This window comes from Marmota flaviventris, chromosome 7, assembly GCF_047511675.1.
Source record: "Marmota flaviventris isolate mMarFla1 chromosome 7, mMarFla1.hap1, whole genome shotgun sequence".
NCBI lineage: Eukaryota > Metazoa > Chordata > Mammalia > Rodentia > Sciuridae > Marmota > Marmota flaviventris.
Window position 1 is genome coordinate 47,406,653 of NC_092504.1, and position 14,298 is coordinate 47,420,950.

Below are 14,298 nucleotides of genomic sequence, written 5' to 3' on the forward strand. Positions count from 1 at the left end.
GAAATCAGGGCCCTTGGCTGAGCCTGCAAACCAGGTGTGTTTGATTTTAACATCCAAACTTTTAATGCAAAAATCAGACATCTTGGATTTTATGTTAATCATTCCCATGGGTGGGATGTTTTCAGTATCTATGTGCTGTTATAATATAATGAGTGTAGGAAGCATTTGAAGTCTCTTTTGGCCACATTGTATGTAGGTATTATCACAGAGAAACAGTCCTTTGTCCTCAGAACCTTTATACCTATTGGAATCCTCATACAGGAGGCAAAATAGACTCATTTTTGTGTATCTTAGTTGGAATTCCAAGAACTATGATCTGTAAATAGGTTTTATATAATCACTTATATATTTTAAAATGTTGGGGTATAAGGATTTTTCTTAAATTGTTGAAAAAATATTCTCCATAAATTTTTTTTTGAGTCAAGAATTTAATATTTTAATTTCTGTAATGATAACATCCATCTGTTGTTAAAGTTTACTTGTACCCTTTTCCTTAATTTCCACATACTTTGAAAAAAAATTATCATTATTAGAAAAAGTTTATTTTTAAATTATTTTATTTTATTTTTGTAGGACTGGGGATTGAACCCAGGGCCTAATGTTTACTAGGTAAGTATTCTGCCATTGAGACACATCTCTAGCTGTTTTATAAATATTTTTTAAATTTTGAAACAAGGTCTCATTATGTTGCCCAGGCTGGCCTTAAACTTGTGTTCCTCTTGTCTCAGGCTCCTAAATAGCTGGGATTACAAGTGTATACCACCATAACCAGATAAAAGTTTATTTTTTAAATCTAAAGTATTTCATAGCAAACAATATATTTCAGGTTCCATTTCTTGAATAATTACTATTTGAGAGGTACTGGATGAAAGAGGGTGAATTATTCACTTTCTTTCTTCGAGGAACTAAATACTTAACCATATGTTCACATAATTTAAATGTTGTAGGAGACACATAAGGAGATTCTTGATAATTTTCTGTGTTTTAGTAAATTTTTTCAATATAGAAAGAATTTAGTCATGACAAATGTTCATTTAATTTATTCTTTTCAACCATGCAACATATGAAAATAAAGAAGCAAGCTAATATTGCCTCTTATGGAAGCTACGATTACTTGTCTAATAAGGTAAAATTCATGATCTTTTATTTGATAGACTGCATTTAGAGTAATTTAATTTTAATAATGAATAGTTTTAAAATATTTCTTATCTTCAGCTGAGTAATTATGCCAAGTTAAAAAATTAGAAAAGAATTCTAAGTTTGAGAACTTGAATATACCCATCAAAAATTATCTAAGGCTTAATATTGTCTAAGAATATTTTTCCATACTATTTTCCTATTTTATAAAAGAAGCTCTAATATCCAAACTTGAATTTAAATTTACATATGCCAAAACTTTGAAAAAATATATGAAAAAAAAAACATATACAATGCAAAAGCATTATATATATATATATATAATGCTTTTATATATATATATTTAAATATATATATAAATATATATATTTAAATATATATATAAATATATATATATATTTAAATATATATATAAATATATATATATTTAAATATATATATAAATATATATATATTTAACTGAAGGTCATCTACAGTCAAGAGAAAGCCATATGGTTATATAATGGCATAATGAATCCAATTTGGGTAAGCACAATGCTATTAAACCATACAACAGAACATTTTTTTTTTCTTTTTTTTTTTTAATTTTTTTTTATTGGTTGTTAAAAACATTATAAAGCTCTTGACATATCATATTTCATACATTAGATTCAAGTTGGTTATGAACTCCCAATTTTACCCCAAATACAGATTGCAGAATCACATCGGTTACACATCCACATTTTTACATAATGCCCTATTAGTAACTGTTGTATTCTGCTACCTTTCCTATCCTCTACCATCCCCCCTCCCTCCCCTCCCATCTTCTCTCTCTACCCCATCTACTGTAATTCATATCTCTCCTTGTTTATTTTCCCATTCCCCTCACAACCTCTTATATGTAATTTTGTATAACAATGAGGGTCTCCCTCCATTACCATGCAATTTCCCTTTTCTCTCCCTTTCCATCCCACCTCATCTATCTGTTTAATGTTAATCTTTTCTTCCTGCTCTTCCTCCCTGCTCTGTTCTTAGTTGCTCTCATTATATCAAAGAAGACATTTGGTATTTGTTTTTTAGGGATTGGCTAGCTTCACTAAGCATAATCTGCTCTAATGCCATCCATTTCCCTGCAAATTCTATGATTTTGTCATTTTTTAGTGCTGCGTAATACTCCATGGTGTATAAATGCCACATTTTTTTTTATCCATTCATCTATTGAAGGGCATCTGGGTTGGTTCCACAGTCTAGCAATTGTGAATTGTGCTGCTATGAACATCGATGTAGCAGTATCCCTGTAGTACGCTCTTTTAAGGTCTTCAGGGAAAAGTCCAAGAAGGGCAATAGCTGGGTCAAATGGTGGTTCCATTCCCAGCTTTCCCAGGAATCTCCATACTGCTTTCCAGATTGGCCGCACCAGTTTGCAGTCCCACCAGCAACGTACAAGAGTACCCTTTTCCCCACATCCTCTCCAGCACTTGTTGTTGTTTGACTTCATAGTGGCTGCCAATCTTACTGGAGTGAGATGGTATCTTAGGGTGGTTTTGATTTGCATTTCTCTGACTGCTAGAGATGGTGAGCATTAGCAAAAGCAATTCTAAGTAGGAAGTGCGAATCAGGCGGTATAGCGATACCAGACTTAAAACTATATTACAGAGCAATAGTAACAAAAACAGCATGGTACTGGTACCAAAACAGGAGGGTGGACCAATGGTACAGAATAGAGGACACAGAGACTAATCCACAAAGCTACAACTATCTTATATTTGATAAAGGAGCTAAAAGCATGCAATGGAGGGAGGATAGCATCTTCAACAAATGGTGCTGGGAAAACTGGAAATCCATATGCAACAAAATGAAACTGAATCCCCTCCTCTCGCCATGCACAAAAGTTAACTCAAAGTGGATCAAGGAGCTAGATATCAAATCAGAGACTCTGCGTCTGATAGAAGAAAAAGTTGGCTCCGATCTACATATTGTAGGGTCAGGCTCCAAATTCCTTAATAGGACACCCATAGCACAAAAGTTGATAACAAAAATCAACAAATGGGACTTACTTAAACTGAAAAGTTTTCTCTCAGCAAGAGAAACAATAAAAGAGGTAAATAGGGAGCCTACATCATGGGAACAAATTTTTACTCCTCACACTTCAGATAGAGCCCTAATATCCAGAGTATACAAAGAACTCAAAAAATTAAACAATAAGAAAACAAATAACCCAATCAACAAATGGGCCAAAGACCTGAACAGACACTTCTCAGAGGAGGACATACAATCAATCAACAGAACATTTTTTCAGTTGGTTGTCCATTAAAAATATTTGGAAGGTTTTGTCTATGAAGTTAATGTTAATGATGATCAGAGTCAACATTATTAAAACTAAAATTTTCAGCTAAAATAAATAAATTTTGCTTTCAAGTTGAAACAACTGATGATAAGGAATAAAGGATATCAATTTATGTTATGAGCTTAAGAATGGTGGATAGATAATTATCTCCAAAGAGCTAGATTTACGTTGGAAAACTTAAATTTTGGAGGGAAGCTATATCTCAGATGCATTGGGGTAATTTTTTATTTTGGGGAGCTATTGCTCAGATGCTTTGGGATAATTTTTCAACACAGTGTGTGTTAAGATTGAACCATGCAACTCTTATTGACATTAATAGGAATCTCTGAGCTAAATCTGCTCATGCTGTGCTGAAAATGTACCTCCTAATGTTTGAGTAGTTTTTTGGCTATCATAGATGCTAAAGTAGAGTTATTATGGTCTACAGTATAAATATATATTTAGACAGTTTAAAAATATTTGTATAGGGTTATGTGAACTGTTATATAGAGCTCAAACCTAACACTCTACCCCTTAATGCTGAAAATGGTGAAGTTCATTAAATAAAAAAGTATGAATTTTACTTCAAGCAAGACAAAGATGCCATATTTCATTTTGAGTTCATTTTCCTCCTTGTTGTGATTCTTAAAAGAAGCCATGATGGCTCAGAGTGAGAGTACCCACTAGATTCTCTAGTACAAAGCCATATGTTAGAAGTATTTTTAGAGCTCCCTTTTTTTTCTCCATTGTCTTAGTTTTATTCTACATATAAGTTCTACAAGCATCTTATGTAATATAAGCCACACATCGAGTTTTCCTTTTTGTTTTGCTGGTTGGGTGCATAAATACTTCCTTTGAAATGTGCTTCACTTTCCTCTTTCCATTTTAGTCTTAGTAGATATTTTGTCATTAAAATGCTTTGCAATTATATCTTTTGCTCACTGAGAAGAAATTAATACATTCTGTTCAGAGAAATTATCACTTATGTGTCAGGCATTGACCATATTGTACATTAATTTTACATACTATTATTAGTTATATGGAACCTTGTGACTTAGTAGCAAAAATTAGATTTTCAGCTGGGCGCCTTGTTACATGCCAACTACTCAGGATGCTGAGGCAGGAAGCTCTTAAGTTAGAGGCCAGCCTGGGAAGATTAGAAAGACTCTGTCTCAAAATGAAATAGAAAAAGGGTTGGGATATATGCAGCTCATTGGTAGAGTGCTTATTGCACAAGGCACTGGATTCAATCCTCAATATTTCAAATAAATAAATACTAGATGAACTTATCTCAATCACTGAAGAATAATGATAGAGCATTTCTTATCTATTATTTGCCTATTAGAAAGTTGCAGGTAAGAAGCATATAATTTTTGCTTTTTGATTATTGTTCTGTATTTGCTTTTAATAAACTTTGGTAGAGGAAGTTTCTGAAGAAATACAAGAAAGATAATATACTCTGAAAATATAACTATTAAATGTAATAGAATATATTAGCTGTATAGGATCTCTAAATTAAGGGAAAGGAAATAAATACTATTTTAGGTACTTTCGACTGTGGTAGAATGACAGAGTAATTCTACAATAGGCCTAATTTACAAAGTTTAGGTTTCTCCATTTCAAGGTCACTTTCATTCACATCACCTGTGTTATAGGATTTTACTTTACAGGGCTAAAACACCAATAGATGATGTCCCTAAATTCCCAAAATAGAAAGATGAGTAAAGTACTTGGAGAGATATTAAGAATAATGAGGGCAAGTCTAGATTTTTTGTTTTTATTTTCATTTTTTTGGAAATAGCATTTGTTGTATTGCCCAAGGATGTAAAATTTGTAAACTCAGAAGTGAGTTTACTGTCTCAGCCTCCCCATTAGCTGGGACATAAGGTGTGCACCACCAGACATGACGAAGCTGGTCTAGTAGGGAATGCCCCCAGCTGCCATAACGAATAAAATGAGAAGTCTTCCACTTGGGAGAGTAGTCAGTTCAAGGGAATAATTTTGGAATTATAAGCAGAATTTGATAGTTTAAACTCTATGTTTCATGTCGATTATTAAAGAAAAGCAAGTAGAGTAAGAGGTGTAAAGTTTGGAGAAATAATATGAATAAATTGAAGAACAAAGAACTTGAAGAGTTAGGAAGAGATTGAGGAAATTATAGACAATGAAGAAACAATTTAAGAAAGCCATTGTATTACAGGCTTATAGACTGAGAAACAGCAATGTAATTATTGCTTAATTATTGTAGGAATGTTCAAAGTTTTAAAGAGCGAACTTCAACTATAAAATGCTGAATTGTGAATGGGAAATAAAGAAGTACAAGTAATGGTAGTTTGAGATGAACCATTAGAGGGAGGATTTTTTGTTTTTGTTTTGTTTGGATTAGCAAAATTTGCATATAGGTATATTTAGAAAGATCTTTCAATCTGTAGTCCAAATTGGATTACTTCTGCCAGTGAAAGAGGACTATTGGCATGCACTGTACACTGGGTCTGGTAAACTAGGTCATATCAATACTTAATTCACCATTTAGAGGCTAAGGGCATTATGTTTAGTATATTTAAATTCTGATTTGTTGGGTTGACAGGCTGGGGTAGCATAAAGTTTTTAGGGTTCTGGATAATGCAGAGAGCAAAAACACTGTGACATTTGTTCCTGAGATAACTGAATGCAGTGACCTTTCCTGACTTTTGGTCATATGTACAGGTAAACTTTGGAAAGCCTATACCAATGGTTTCATTATATATGAAAGGTATCTTTATTGGAATGAAAGGAAAAGGCAGAAGCATAGAATTTGACCTAAATAATTTCTGCAGGGCATCTACCTCTGGCATATAAAAGAATATGAAAAAGAGGCCACTGCCCATTATGAGAGAAAATAGCCAGCACCACAGGTTTTCAAAAGTAGTTTTTTGTTTGTTTCTTTGTTCAGTCTAACATTTGTTTGCAGTGTTTTAATAGGGCCATATAAGATTTAAATGAAGCTCTATGTGCCTATATTAAGCTATTTCCCTTTTAACACAGTATATTTTCTTGATAATACATCATTAATATTAGGTGATATGATTGGCCTTTTTGTACTATGAGGGTCACAATTGGTTCTGTTGCTTAAACTATTGAATTTTCCTACTCCTGTTCCTGCCTTATGTAGTCCCTCAGGCTGAAAATTGATCTAAGTCAATAGTGGGCAGTGATTGGACCAGCTCTGTAACTGGTCCTGCTCTGTGAATGGAATTCATCATAGAAGATTTGATTACTATCTCTGTTAGGACTGACCTGCTTGAAAGGGATGTCAAGCTGCCTGAAATTTGGATGCTTCAGAAATTTGCCACAAGAAATTCTTTGTTGACCAAAAGGGCTCAACTGAGCAGAAATGAAGAACTGGTTTTTATTGATTTTTTTTTTTCTCCGTACCTTCTGCATGGCCACAGTAAAAGACACATTTAAAAAGTGTGCCATTAGTATTAGAGCTAAATACTCCTCTAATTTTGCAAAGCTTCCTGATATAATTTCAAATAACTTTAGAAAGTAAAGAAAGTTTTATAATTGAAAGAAGAGAGACATCTTTCAATGGCTAATAGAAACTCAAAGAAATCTTCAGCTGTATTTTATCATTACTGTACTTGCTCTTGAAACCTGATAGTAGTGTCAAATAGTTTTCTTCCTGTAGAGATCAAACCATCCTTTGTTTGAAATAAAAAGTCAGTGTTTTCATGGTTCACCGAAACTTTTTTCTTTTTTTAAGTTTCTATTCAGGTTTATTTTTAAACAAATTTGATAATGTCCTGAATTATAAAAAGTGATAGATGTGCAATTAAAAATGACAGTATGGAAAATTATAAAATGAAGAATAAATTACCTGGCATCCACATAAAAATAAATTTTTTAAATTTTGGTCTGTATACTCCCAGAATTTCTCTTTGCCCCTATATTGAATTGATGTATTGCAAACTCCTTTTTGTTTTCTTTTTAACTCAGCAGGATGTCATGACCATTTTCAAAGATGATAAAGATAGTTATGGGTTCTCTTTTTCTTATTATATAGGATGACGATATTTAACTAATTTTATAATGGTGGACATGTGGAATATTCAAATATCATAAACAGGGCAGAGGATAAATGTCTAGTTCAGAAAATTTATGACTTATCCTATATTTATATCTTATCCTATTGATGATAGGAGAGAGCTATTCAAGATACATGAGCAAATACAAATGTGTTATCAGGCATAAGTATTCACAGGAATACTTCAGATTCTCCGGAAGGCCCACTTCCTTAAGTAAATACACTTGGGTCTGTGTTAGTCATCTTTCCTCTTTGCTCATACATCTTGAAATAAACATTTCCTCCTCTAAGTTGATCTTGTCAGATATTTTGGTCTCAGTGACAAAAAGCTAACACACCATCCAATTTGTTGAGGCCCCAAATGGAACAAAAAGATGAAGGAAGGGTGAATTCTCTCTTTCCATCAGTTGAGACAATGTCTTCTAACTTGGCCACTGGAGCTGATGGTTCTTGGACTTTTATATTAGGCCAGGATTTATACCATCTACTTTTCTTATTCTCATGTCTTTGGTTTTGGACTAGAAGTATATCATCAGATTTCCTGGTTCTTCAGCTTGCAAATGGAAAATTGTGGAAAAGCCTCCACAATCATGTCAGCTTTGTATGGTTTAGTGAAATTTATTTGAAAATGTAGCTAAAAATACTTTACATATTTTCCCCAAAGTTTCTTCCTTTTACTTTTTCCTTACAACAAATATTATTATTATTTTTTCGATTTTTAGGGTGATTTTCTTGATACTATGATTATTAATGTTTTATTATTGATTATGAATTACTTTTCCACTCAGACCTTCAACCTTGTTTATGATGATTTTGCCATACATACATTCAATGTTTTTATTTAGTCAGTTCTTAAATATTGTTGAATTTTGCATGTGAGGAATATACATTTTAAATAAAACTGAATTTATAAATAATAATCCTCTCTTCTTTTGTTACTAGATATAAATTTCTACTGCATATATAAGGGATTATATGATTTCTTGCAGAGCTTACTAATTTTTATAGTGTGAATGCATGCATTCAATTCAAATAAATCTTTTCTTTCTTGATTTGGGTAATAGCACCATGACTTTTGGAGTTTTTTTCGTGGTTCTGATGAAAAAGGTGAGTACATGTGCTGTACTCTAGAGGTACCGTGGCTTAATAGGGCTTTTGTTAAAATTTACTGTCTTCAAAGGCTTCACTCCAAAGCATTTTAAGTCACTTGCTTAAAGTAATAAATTTAATCAAACATAGAAGGTAATCATCAGACTTTGCAAGAAAAGTAGGAACAAGAATTAATACCCATAATAAGAGAGAATATTTGGAGATATTTAATGACTTCTATTTCTATTTTGCATTACCATCATAAATTGACTTGGAAAGGAACTCTATCCTGATGAAAACCTAAAAAGAAAGCTTTTAGTGGGCCTGACCACTATTATGCAAACTTTTTATTTAAATGTGTAAGAAGTCACTGATAAAGTGGATTCTTGGAGAGTCAGATATTCTGATTGAAAGGAAATAGAAGTATGAATAAGTTGCCTCAGTTTTTTTTAGTTTTTTTTTTTTACAAATACTTTAAAAATGTTTCAGCACATTAATTTGTAATTAGGGTGTAATAAAAATGACATAATCTCTCCAGGCACAGTAGTTTGTGCTTGTAATCCTAGTGGTTGGTAAGGCTGATGCAGGAGGATCACCAATGATTAATGCCAGCTGAAGCAAAAGCAAGGCACTAAGCAACTCAATGAGACCCTATCTCTAAATAAAATACAAAATAGGGCTGGGGATTGTGGCTTGGTGGTCAAGTGCTCCTGAGTTCAATTCCAGATACCCTCCCCCCACCAAAAAACAAAAACAAAAAATAGATACCATAAAGGTAGTTATTTGGAATTTTGTTGATAATTAAAGTTTTAATATGTTTCTGAAATATAAGCACATTGACTGATTGATGCCAATGACCAGAATAAACTAGGGAAACATTAGTTCAAATAAATGATTATAGGTTGACAGAAAAAATAAAAATATTAGTTAAATTAGGGAAGTACTCTTTCCTATTAATATATGTGTTTGATTTTGCTTTTAAATTATAAATAATTATGCATACTTACATATAGTAGTGAGGAAAATTAACCTAATGCACAATTCCATTAAAATAGCATTTTTATATTCTTCTTAGTTAACATATTAGTTGAAAAATATGTATAGACTTAAGCTCAATGAAAATAAAGCTGTCACCTCTAGCTCTCTAGCTTTGCAAATTCTGTCTTGAAAAAGCACACTTGTATGTTAGATCAAGGTTAAAGAATTTACTGTCTCTGAAGGCTCTGATGATTGGGTTGCTGGCATGGGGAAAGAATCTGTATTCCATTAATGGGTGAACTTCTCACCCATGTGATAAATAGTATACTTTACAGAGAAGTAGAATGATAAGATTTATTTCCTCTGCTTCGGGGAAATGAGGCAAGGTGCATATGGCTGTCTTGACTTGAAAAGCTGCCTTCTTACCAATACACCACACATAAAAATGACTTTTTTGAGTCCAAGATTTAGGACATAAAAATTCTTATTAAAACAATTTTCTGTGGACTCTTGTGAATGTAAAAGAATATATTGCAGTATTTCATCTCTACCTACAACATTAGTATTGGTGATATGACTGATATTTTCAGTATCAACTAGTTATTATGTAAGTCTTTATCACAGAGTCATAATGACACAGACATGATTTGTGCTCTGCATTCTTGAACCCTTTTCATCATAAACTAATGGGATTTTGCTTTATTTGGTGTTCTATTGTTCAGGATGCAGGTAAACCTTCCCAATATATGGAATATCCTATCCCAGGAATGTATTAAATGAGAAGCCAGTATAATTGTATTGAGGACTATCATTTACATGGCTGTGTGTTTATTCTGGACAGGTTCTATTCTTAGTTAATTTTTAGTTTTGTTGAGCTTTCTGATCATAGTACCAAAGATCTTTCATAATATAACTTCATTTGCTAAAATACATTAAAATACTTTTCTTAATATAATTTATTACTCTGTCTCCAAGAATTTGCATAGCTATTTTCCAGGTCATTTAGTGAGAAGAAGAGGGTCTACGTTTCTAAACTTTTATAAATTCTTTCCCTCCCTTTGGTGTTAACAGGGAGAAAACTCTAAAACAGATATTGGGTGGTAAAGAGATATTAATGTATTCCTTTTAGTGAGGCTTAAGAGGTAAATTTAGCATCGAATGAAAATGAAAGGAAGAATTTTAAATTAGAAAGAGTGAGCCAGAGTAATCAGGATCAAAAGAGCCCATCACTGAAATGGTCTGGGACAACCTTCCTTTTCCTATTTGCACTGTGAACCCTTCTACAGGCTCAGAAAATGTGCCTTCAAAGTAAGGTTTTTTGTAGGCATATTTCAGGTTGCAAGGGAGAAGTTTGGCAGATATATCTCCAGTTGGCTTTTATTCTGTTTAATTTTTTTTTTCTTTTAGAAACAATATGCGTGAAAAAAGTTATAAAAAATCTTCAATTTTTTTTTCTTAGGCAAGGTTATAAATGTATCTTTTTTTCAAACTCAGTTGAGTTATATGTTAGAAACCTTTGGTGGAATTTTTCTTCTGATCAAATTGGATTTAGAAAGAAATATGTCATCTTAATTGATTATATGGGGACAAAATCTACTCTTAGGTTGTAACCTACCTAATACCACGGTATTGAGTAAAATTTTCGTAAATTCATATCAGAGTAGAATATTTGTTTACTCATTAAAGAAAATTATGTCTTTGAATATCCAAATGAATTGAATTTACAACTTCCTTTTAAAAATACATTCATAAATAAATTGTAAATTGAAAAAAAAGAGTAAAATGATTTCTGCTACTCCTTGGAAGAGGTTGATTAAAGTAACAGAATTGTTCTAGTAGAAATAAAACTGGCTTATTAAAACGTTGGGTTAATAGCAAGTTATCAATTTTGTTGTTGTTTGTTTGAAGCAAAGGCATTTAAACACAGCTCATGTTTTTGTGGAGAATTTTCACCTGAAGTTATGAGTGCAGACTTGTCTCACTTGGGAGAGGGATGACTAGAAAAGCAGGGTTTAATGCATAGATTCCTTTTCATTTCTGTTTTACTCTTAGGATTATTCAGTTTTTAAAAGAAATATCATTACTGTTTAAGATTATCCCTGTAATGAGAAAACGCAGCATGCATCTTGAAAAATGGTTCCGCTTCATCTTTTCTCATTCATCTGCTCATGCAATTATAAATGCATGAGTGCGGTGCATGGCTATTCAGGTCAAATTCTCTTTCAGGACTGATGTTCCTGTTATACAGCTTATCCATCTATTAACATCCTGAAATGTCAAAAGCTTCATTTTTTAGAAGTAGAATGTCAGCTTCTTTTTTACTTAGAGCAATTTATCCAGTACAAAAAGGAAGAGATTTGACAGTTGTAGCTGTCAGGGCAAAGACTGGCTGTTGATTTGGAAAATAAGAGTAAATCTTCAAATATATATCAGGTGCCCATAGTTTATATGTTTCTAGAACAATGCAGTAGGTAAAATGGAAAGATGAGAAATGTTGGTGCATGTATATGAAAACAGTTGTGTCTAATTTCTAAATTTCAGGTTTTGAGAAGCATTTCTTTATTCTCATAGTCTTTCCTTGACACCTTCGGATGACTTTTGCAATGCAACCCAGTGTACTATTATTTTTTAAATGGACCCACACTTATCAAGTGTTGTATTTTTCTGTTTTTAAAAATTTTTACATTTGTTTTTTAAAATTATACACGATAGAATGTATTTTGCATATCATATATACATGGAATATAACTTTCCATTTTGGTGGTTGTATGATTGTGTGAGTCAGGTTTTCACTTTATTTTTGTTTACACCTGCATATTTGAAACTTTGATCTCATAATTAAAAAAAAAGATTTTAACTGCTAATTAGAATTTCATTTATTATAAACATATTAACAATGAGGAAACCAAGGATATCACATATATGTGGAAAAGATGCTGACAGAGAACAAAAATGTATATTACTTAGTTATATTTCAAATGCACAATATAAAATCTTGAAGTTGTTTTTAAGTACTGTAATCATCAGATCAGTGAGAGAATATAGAAACTGCAGGTATCCTAGCTTTCAAGCTGGCAGTCAAATCTAAACAGCTTCCCCTGGAATCTCTCCTTTTGTAGGAGAATGAATTGGGGGGGCTGTTTTCCTTTTCCATTTCAAATGTGAATTTGGCCTGAGACATGATTTGGTTGTTTTGCATGCTCCATATGGATTCAAAGTACCCCCCACAAGCAGTGTTGTGGGCGTCCCGGCAGCTCTGGAAGGTCTGTGAGGCTGAGCTTCTGCTAAACTCTCCTTCTCTGAGGCTTACTGTGCATCTTGAGAAGTCTTTCTGTTTAAGTTTTCCTCCCTAATAAGCAGAGTGCAGAGCATGGAAAGCACAGGTTATTTTGGTGGCTTGTTTTCCTCAGTGTAAAAGGGTGGGAGGGGTGAGGGTGAAAGTCTTGCTCATTATGTCTTTCAGTTTATTCGTTTGTTGGTCCCCCTGTCAACCTGCCAGCCCTCTCTGTGGGACAACTGCCCTTTGTAAAATAATCTGCCAACATTCATGGTGGTTGCATTCACTGTACCCATTCTACTGTGGAGCTCCATTACGACTGGGTTTTGAATGCAAAGCTTCATGATATCTGGGTATAAACAGTGTGCCCAGCAACAAAGACATCCTTTGTATTTCTTAATCTTCTTATAATCCCATTTTTTTCCCAATGGCTTTGAAGAGGGGATTTTCTGAAAATAGGAAGGAATATACATGTAGTCCCCACTCTGTTCTATACTTCCATAAAGTGGTGTTTGGGTGGAGCTATGGTTCTTCTCATTTTAAAACCTGATTTGTCCCTTAGACGAAATTGGGATAAATTTGAGTCTCATTTTCTACCTGTGGAGGTGTGGGTGAATTGGTCTTTGTTGTTTTGGGTTACCTCGCCTGGCAGGGGCCCACGTTGATTTCTCTTGGCATGTGCTTTAGCATTGCCTCTCTGATCCTTGTAAGCTCTTGCTTTGTCCTCAGCAGTCTTGTTGAATTCTTAACCCTGCACTTTCTTCTCCAGGAAGAGGAGTCTCTGGCCTCTTCATGGTCACCTCTCTGAATCTGTGTTTTGCTTTTTAATTCTCTGTTGGTAGTGGGGGTTTGAGGTGGTTTTGAATATAAAGTTCAATGACAGAATGTTCAGAGGCAGATAGGTGACAATTGCCAATTAAACAGAGAAGGATTGTTTTCCTTCCCTTCACACCCTTCCCAGTACTTAAAGGGGGAATTAAAGCTCTGTGTGAAGAAGAAAAGTAACACCCTTGGGATGCTGTAGCACATTTAGAGAAATGCCAGGCCTGTGTTTTTCTGTCATCCCCTCCCCTTCTCAGGTCTGCAGAGGTTGTGAAGGTCAAGGTTCTCACTCTTTTTCTTTTCCTGTTTTGTTTTTGTTGAAATATTTTACCCAGGCAGAGATGATATATGTGTGTGTATTCTTTTTGTAAAAATTCAGTGTAAACTGATATTTAGATGATCACATTACAGTTTATTGAGCTCTTGTTGTGTACTATGACCCATGTGGATTTTCTCATTTAACTGATCAACTTAGATATAGCTGTGTAAGTCAGTGCTCCCTTTGAAGAGTCTTGGATTTGTCAGGCATGTAAGTCTATTCACATTAATGTATCCTGATTGTTTGAATGGATCATTGACCTGTATACATTCTTATGTATACTCAGACATGTGAATATACTCACA

At 33.4% G+C, this 14,298-nt stretch overlaps 1 protein-coding gene across 7 annotated transcripts in view; it reads left to right on the forward strand.

The window, feature by feature from the left end:
• Positions 1 to 14,298, forward strand: part of Adgrl3 (adhesion G protein-coupled receptor L3) — a 759,373-nt gene that overhangs the window by 115,536 nt on the left and 629,539 nt on the right. The window lies entirely within an intron of this gene.